The following is an 8,993-nucleotide window of genomic DNA, read 5'->3' as shown; positions in this document are numbered from 1 at the left end:
AAGTGCACTGTATCGAGATATGTATTGTATCGTGGCCTGTGTATCGAGGTATGTATTGTATTGGCAACTCCTTAATGATACTCAGCCCTACTGACCACAGACTCATAGAAACGCAGTAGCAATTTCGGGAAATATTCTGAGCTGAGTTCCATATCAGGAATAGGAACACATTTTAATGAAGAAAATTGTGAAATAAAAACACCAGGATCATGTAGAGCGGGTTAATACAAACATTTTAAGACCAGGGGCCTCATTTATAAAGCTTACTTACGCAAAAATCCTTGCGTATGCGCTCTCTACGCCAACCGCGGTATTTATGAACCTCGACTAAGGCATGGTGCTTTGCTTAACTCTACGCCATCTCGGGACCTCCTGTAAGCTCTACGCAAAGTCTGGAGACACGGGGGAAAAGCGACACTCGTGGAGAGAAGCAGAAGTGAACAGAGTTTGTTTCAGTTTCAGTTTCAGATTTGTGCATTTAAATGTTTGGTTCGCCAAAACACGGAGAAAGGCTGTTTATTCCACTCATTATTCTCCACAATATTATACATTTGACACTCGTGCACGAGCGCGGCCACGTTCCTGGACCCGGTGTAGCGCAGAGTCTCCCACAGTCCACACCGCGACCATAGACTTCTACAAAACACAGTCTGTGACCAACACAGAGGACGAAATAATGACCCGACCTGAGAGAAAACTCTTCCCTTGGACGCAGCAGGAGCCAGACTTTGATTTAATGACCGCAACTTTAACACTTTTACTTTAGTCTTTACGCACGGAGCGCCAGAGTGACCCGAGTCTGCGGCAGAGTCGGCGTCAGAGCACATCTACTGGAGGGGCGTGGGTCACCAGCAGGGGGGGCACTGCCATTTGAGAAATATTTTAACGCCGTGGAGTCATACACAGCAGAAATGCTATCAAAGGCATTGTTCTTAAACAGTATTGGGCTAATTATGTGTTGTTGTTATTATTCATTATTATGAATATTATTATTATTATTAGCTGCAATAGTTGTTGAGGCTGTAGTAGACAATGCTCACACAAAACAATAATAAAAGGTTGAGGTTTATTAAAAACAAGGCCTGCCACTGGTTGTAAACATTAAACAACAGCCTCTCGTCAAAAACACCCCTGAACAACATCGCTGAAAGAAGCAACCGGGCAAGAAATAGACACGCATCGGGCAGCACCAGGGCTGTAGTGACGTGGTACGCGAGGGTGCGCCGTCCACACACTTCTCCTGATGTGAGATATATATATATATATATATATATATATATATATATATATATATATATATATATATATATATATATATATATATATATATATATATTAAAAAAAAAGAAATAAAATAAAAATGGTGGTATAATTTTTGAGAGGGGCACCAAGGCCAAAATTATAAATGTATATTATGAATATTTTGGTTACTCGTGGCTGAACTATATCAGAGCACAATGAACAGCCACCCAAAAAGTTTACGCAACACAACGTAACACGCCGCTCACACCCAGACAACAACGTCAGTAAAACTACAATAAGAGGCTACGATCACAACATGAACACAGATGCCGCTCCTACAGCACACGACAGAACAACCAGAGCAGCTCCATCACACCCACCAGCTCATTTACGCACTATTTAACTACAACACTATTTAACTACAACACTATTTAACTAGAACACTATTTAACTAGAACACTATTTAACTAGAACACTATTTAACTAGAACACTATTTCTCTGTGACGCTCCGTCTTCAGATTTGCTGCAAACTAAAGAAAACCAGCCTCTTACCTTCTCCAGAGACTGAAGCAGAGTGTTTCCTCTGTCCACTGTCCCACTGGTTCTGTCTCCAAAAGTTTATTGTCCAATATGAAGAGATGAAACTGGTCCAAATCCTGGTCTAGTCTGGTCCGTGACATGAGGTCCGGTGTTCCGGATTGTCTGGTGATCAGTTTAACTGGTAAAGGCGGGGCCACATCTGGAAGCATGGGGGGCGTGTCCTCTCGGCTTCTATTCACTCCCATAGAGACACAAAACTGCCAGAGCTGTATTTCGCCTTCTTCTTTAATGTGGCGTATTATTTCCCCATTGAAAAATAATCCAAATGTATCCAGCACATGTTCCCATCAAGACCTGGGGTTTGACAAAACAAACGTTGCTCTTTACTGCAGCGCATGAACGCGCTCAACCACCTGATCTGGTCGCTGCTCCAGACGCTCCTATAACCAAATAAGTACCATATCGCTATGTTTTATAACAAATAAAAAATGGTCAAGCACAAAATGCTGCCCGTGTCTTCACTGTCATGAATGTAGTGTTTGTGTTATTTTTTATTTTTGTGTATTGGCTTATATAATGTGCCTAGTTCACACAATTTGCAACCAAAATAGGGAATGACTCATTGGATCTTTTTGACACAATCACCCAGAGTGAAATCTTACACTACATCTTGCTGTGAACACAACAGGTAGACTACATCTTCTGCTTCCAGATCCAGATGTGGTGGGCGTGTCCACTCAGCTGTAGATGCGGTGGGCGTGCACCTTAACCACTTGATCTGGTTGTCGCTGCGCTGCGGCTGCTGCTGCTGCTGTAGACGCTCCATGTCAACAACTAATATGATTCTTGTGCTGTCTTTCAAGTCGCAAACTTGCCGATAAAAATACTCAAAGATAAACTGGTTGCCAGTCCTGTTACTCTCAGGGGTCTGCGTGTGTAGAGATAGGCCTATATTATATGTACATATATGCAATGTGACATTTCACACAATTTGCTGCCTTAATATGGGTCTAAAGTAGGATAAAACCAGATATAAAACATCTTGCTTGTAGACTACAGGTAGACTACATCGCCTGCTTCCAGATCCAGATGTGATGGGCGTGTCCACTCGGCTGCAGATGTGCGTGCACGTGCCTTAAGCACTTGATCTGGTTGTTGCTGCGCTGCGGCTGCATACAAGCCTTTTGGACTGGAGGCTTTTTGTAGTCACTGAAGTTTATATGTTCATTGTGTAGTGTTTTTCAGTGATCTTGATACTAAAACATTCTTGTCTGTTTCTGGTCAGATGAATGTATATTCTGTATCACGAAGCATATAATAAGCAAACGCAGTCACATTTTTTTATTTATTCTAGACCAGCCAATTACACAGGGCAACAGTGCATTAGGGATGACAAATACGGAACGTGTAAAAGACTTGGCCTATATGATAGTTATTTCTTTTGTACCTGACTAAAAGGATTGGGAGCATGATGCACGCCCACCACATCTGCAGCTGAGTGGACACGCCCAACACATCTGGATCTGGATGCAGGCGATGTAGTCTACCTGTTGTGTTCACAGCAAGATGTTGTGTAATATTTCACTCTGGGTGATTGTGTTAAAATGATCCAATGAGTCAGTCCCTATTTTGGTAGCAAATTGTGTGAACTAGATCATTGTACACATTATATAAGTCTGTACATGTCTACACAAACACAACATTCATGACAGTGATGACACGGACAGCATTTTGTGCTTGACCATGTTTATTTGTTACACGACATAGCGGTATGTCACCTGTTATAGGAGCGTCTGGAACAGCGACCAGATCAAGTGGTTGAGCGCGTTCATGCGCTGCAGTAAAGAGCAACGTTTGTTACTTCAAACCCCAGGTCGTGATGGGAACATGTGCTGGATACATTTGGATTATTTTCCTATGGGGAAATAATACGCCACGATAAAGAAGGTTTAACGCGACAATACAGCTCTGGCAGTTTTGTGTCTCTATGGGAGTGAATGGAAGCCGAGAGGACACGCCCCCCATGCTTCCAGATGTGGCCCCGCCTTTACCAGTTAAACTGATCACCAGACAATCCGGAACACCGGGACCCGAATGCATGAGCTGATTGTCAAACTAAAACTTAATCCCACTTGCAACTTAAATCTGAAAGTTCCACCAGTCCATATCAGCACCAGGACACCAGGTGGACTTATGTCTCTGCGCTACGCTCAGGACAAACTTTTACACCCAGAAACGAGCGGGCAAAGGCGGATAGACTTTATCCTCTGCCTGGCCCCGGCGGCGGCAGCGAGAGCCCCGGCCCGGTGGCAACTGCCCCAGCCCCGGCAGCGACTGTCTCGGGTCCCTGCAGCGAATGTCCCAGCCCCGGTAGTGACAGTCCCGGGTCCCGGCGGCGGGTCTGTCAGTTTGTCTTTGACTCTGTTCTCGCCATTTCCTGTGTGGAGCTTTAGGCAAAAATAGCAGCTGCCGCTAATCGTGAAGCAGCTACGAGTTGACGCAGCAGGTTGACGTGACGTGACGTGAGTGACAGGACAGTTGTCCAATCACACTACACTAAATAAACAGAGACTGTGATGTCATTGGTCTGGCCGCTAGGGAGGGGGAACGGCCCTCAAATGCCCCACCTTGCCGCCGACACCGGCCTGCGGACAACACGAAGCCTACTGCCCCAACCTGACCCCTACATTTTTGTGTAATGGGGAACTCTTGTACATGAGAGCTGCTCTCTGACTGTATGAAGAACAGAATAATGCCTGTGCCCGTCCCGACCCAGACCCACACTCACAGACCCAGACCCACACTCACAGACCCAGACCCACAGACCCACACTCACAGACCCAGACCCACACTCACAGACCCACACTCACAGACCCAGACCCACACTCACAGACCCAGACCCACCTCACAGACCCACACTCACAGACCCAGACCCACACTCACAGACCCAGACCCACACTCACAGAGGTCAGACCCACACTCAGACCCAGACCCACACTCACAGACCAGACCCACACTCACAGACCCACACTCACACTCACAGGTTCAGCAGTTTGGATGTTTCGTGTGGACTTTAATTGGCAGAATAACATCTGTATCTGATGTGTTTCATGCTAAATCTGTGTCCTCGTGTCCCTCCCTCGCTCCTTTCCCTCTCCAGGGGAGGGCATCTGAATCTCTCGCACGCGCTTATAATTTGACCATTTAGATCAGCGCGCGCACATATCTACGTGTATATGCATATATATATATATATATATATATCTCAGACAGTGGGGTCCAGAGGAAGAGGTGCTGGAGGGACCATCATGGCAGGACAAACCCCTACATGGGGGCGTACCACCGGAACATAACTGAAGTGGCTGATATCAAGAAATCCTACCAATGGCTTGAGAGGGCTGGTCTGAAGGACACACAGAGGCACTGATCCTGGCTGCTCAGGAGCAGGCCCTGGGCACTCGAGCAATAGAGGCCCAGATCTACCACACCAGACAAGACCCACGGTGTAGACTGTGCAAAGAGGCTCCTGAGACAGTCCAGCACATAACTGCGGGGTGTAAGATGCTGGCAGGGAAAGCATACATGGAGCGACATAACCAAGTGGCGGGCATAGTGTACAGAAACATCTGTGCAGAGTACGGGGCTGGAAACCCCAGGATCAAGGTGGGAAACACCTCCAAAGGTTGTGGAGAATGACCGAGCCAAGATCCTGTGGGACTTCCAGATACAGACTGACAGAATGGTGATGAACCAACCAGACATAGTGGTGGTGGATAAGAAACAGAGCAGAGCCGTGGTGGTTGACATCGCAATACCAAGCGATGGTAATATCAGGAAAAAGGAACACGAGAAGCTAGAGAAATACCAGGGGCTCAAGGAAGAGCTGGAGAGAGCCTGGAAAGTAAAGGCATCAGTGGTGCCTGTGGTGATCGGACACTCGGGGCTGTAACCCCCAAACTGGAAGAGTGGCTACAACAGATACCGGGAAAAACAACGGACATCTCAGTCCAGAAAAGTGCAGTACTGGGAACAGCAAAGATACTGCGCAGAACTCTCAAGCTCCCAGGCCTCTGGTAGAGGACCCGAGCTGAATGAGGGTGAGAGAGACCTACCACCGTGGAAGGTGAGAAACACATTTTTTAATATATATATATATATATATATATATATATATATATATATATATATATATATATATATATATATATACACACACATTAAATATACAGGGCCAGTCCACACACACATCATAGACTTAAAAATACAGCGATAAAACTCTTAAAACAGCGAAAAAACACATGGTCTTTATTGCAAAGATGTGCTGCCTAAATATTATAAAATATGATTAAATGAACAGATGAGTCATTGTTGTCACTTTTAGTTTTGTATTTATTTATTAAACCTTGTTTAATAAAGTCTTTAATAAAGTCTTTGTCGTGATCACGTGGTGCTGCGTGGAGCGTCCTCCTCCCTCTGTCCCGCGTGTCTCGGTCAAACCCACTGATTATCGGCTCATGTTTAGGGAAATCTCATTCACCAGTCACTTTACATGCTCCTTTTATGGTGAGGTGGAGGTGTGAGGGGGCGTGGTCTGTCCTTTTATGGTGAGGTGGAGGTGTGAGGGGGCGTGGTCTGTCCTTTTATGGTGAGGTGGAGGTGTGAGGGGGCGTGGTCTGTCCTTTTATGGTGAGGTGGAGGTGTGAGAGGGCGTGACGTGACGTGGGTTTACATGCGCAAATTGTAGTTGCAGGTGGGATTTATAAAGCACAGATTGTGTGGTTTGGTGCGTGCGGTGGGTTTTCTAAATATGGAGTTTACGTGGCGCACGCCTCTCGTAGCTAATAGGTGTTTTTTATAAATGAGGCCCCAGATACTGAGAGGGGAATGAGTGTGTCTGTGTGTGTGTGTGTCTCTGTGTGTGTGTGTGTGTGTGTGTGTGTCTCTGTGTGTGTGTCTGTGTGTGTGTGTGAGTGTGTGTGTCTGTGTGTGTGTGTGTGTGTGTCTGTGTGTGTGTGTGTGTGCTGTGTGTCTGTGTGTGTCTGTGTGTGTGTGTGTGTGTGTCTGTGTGTGTGTGTCTGTGTGTGTGTGTGTGTCTGTGCGTGTGTCTGTGTATGTGTCTCTGTCCACCCGTGATTTCCACCATTTATGGACAGATTGTCTCCAAATGTGGTACGTGGGTCAAGCCTCGTGCCTGATCCCACCAAAAAGGTTTGGTGACGATCCGAGGTCATTTGAGGTCACATGGGTCAAATGAAAGGTCACGCCATTATAAAGGATCGTCAATTTCGGCCTAAAATATTCACCCAATCATCACACAAGTTGGCACACACATAACCGGGGCACACTGGATGTTACAGGTTGAAACCGGTCAAGGTCACTTGAAGGTCAAATATGTGTTTTTGGTCATAACTCGGTGAAGGATGGAGCTCGAGCAATGGGAGTGTCTCAAAATCTCAGAGAAATTATGATCTATTTATAATTCTATGCATTTCTTTAGTCAAATATTCATAGTTTTCCAGATAATCACTAATTATAACAGTTTCTTTCTCTTTCAGTGTAGCTGTTAAAATTCTAATTGGAATGAAAATTATTTCCATTTTTTGTTTTTCTGGTGATGCACAACACACTGATCTACAGTCACACAACTAATTTACACACAACCAGTGTTGGGAAGGTTACTTTTAAAATGTAATCCCCTACAGATTACAGATTACATACCTCAAAATGTAGTTTGTTACGTAATCCATTAAATTACTTAAAGTGAGTAACGTAATCTGAATACTTTGGATTACATTTACTTTGGAATTGCCATAGAGAAGCAAAGACGAGGAAATCTTCACATAAGATGTTTTGTCTGTTAAAAGAAAATAAAAACTCCAGACTTTACTGAACCAAATAAAAAATATTATTGACCTGGTTTTAGACCTGGTTTAGACCTGGTTTAAACCTAGTTTAGACATAGTTTAGTCCTTGTTTAGACCTGGTTTAGACCTGGTTTAGTGTCCAGCAATGAGTGGAATTACCGAGAAACCCCCCCAAAAAGGTATAGCCCAAAATGTGAAAACAGGAAAATACCTCTGTGTAATCCATTTATTTCAACAAAGTAACTGTAATCCAATTACCACTCACTGAAACAGTAACTGTAACTGAATACAGTTACTCATAATTTGTACTCTGATTACGTAACTCCAGTACATGTAATCTGTTACTCCCCAACACTGTACACAACTCATGAAAAATGACATTTTGGTTCCACACTAGTAAACACAGACATTCTCATGTGTGACCAGTATCACATGTCACCCACTTCAAGGTAAGTACACGTCTCCACCTCTAGGTTCGTAGGAGCTGAGAATGTAGCAGTAACCAATGACACAGGTAACTGTAATTAAATGTAACTTTTAGTTAGAAAATGATAAGAAATGCACAATACAATTACAATCATAACCTATGGGCCCAGAATAAACTAAAATAAATGTCCTTTTTTAGAATGTTCTTCCTGGAAGTGTTACTTTGCAGCTTCAGTGTTCAAATCGAATAAGTCAGGGGAATAGTCAAGTCATGGGATGTATCCAAAGTAGCTCTTGTGAGTGTCGATCAGTGGAATTGGCACAATCCTACCACAGGGTCCGCTGTATGGGTAGTAGAGGCTCACGATTCGGCTTGGAGGCTCGTCATCAATGGATCTTCTCAGCAAACTCGTTGGATGCCAAAACTGGGATCCCTTTTCCGTGTAGTCAAAAAACCTGACCTGTGTTTGCAAAACACAGGTCAGGTTTTACAGTCCGATTTCTCAAATGCAATTGCAATTAGATTCACATAAAGATCTTTACATAGGTGTTGTACAACAGAAATTTATCTTATCAATTGGAAAAACAACTAAAGATAGTTATCAGTACGTAACTACAGTTATTTCCCAAATGGATGGCTCATATTGTTTTAACCCATAGTAATAACAATGAATTGTAATGATATAATCACATTACTCACTCATGAAAAACACATTCACTTGTACTGTGTAATGTGTATATTGTATTTTTGTATGTGTGTCACTTCGCAGTCCCCTTTTGAGATAGGATTGTTAGATTGTAAATAAAAGAAATGAATTACATTGTTTTTTAATTAACAAAATCATAGTTTTGCTGTTTTTTAACCATTTTAGATAACTTAAAAAGACAATTTTATCTTAAAATGCTTTCTCCTTTGACTC

Source organism: Boleophthalmus pectinirostris, unplaced genomic scaffold (genome assembly GCF_026225935.1).
Source record: "Boleophthalmus pectinirostris isolate CB_2022bp ecotype Guang Dong unplaced genomic scaffold, ASM2622593v1 HiC_scaffold_19, whole genome shotgun sequence".
Lineage (NCBI taxonomy): Eukaryota > Metazoa > Chordata > Actinopteri > Gobiiformes > Gobiidae > Boleophthalmus > Boleophthalmus pectinirostris.
This window is presented reverse-complemented; position numbering follows the sequence as displayed.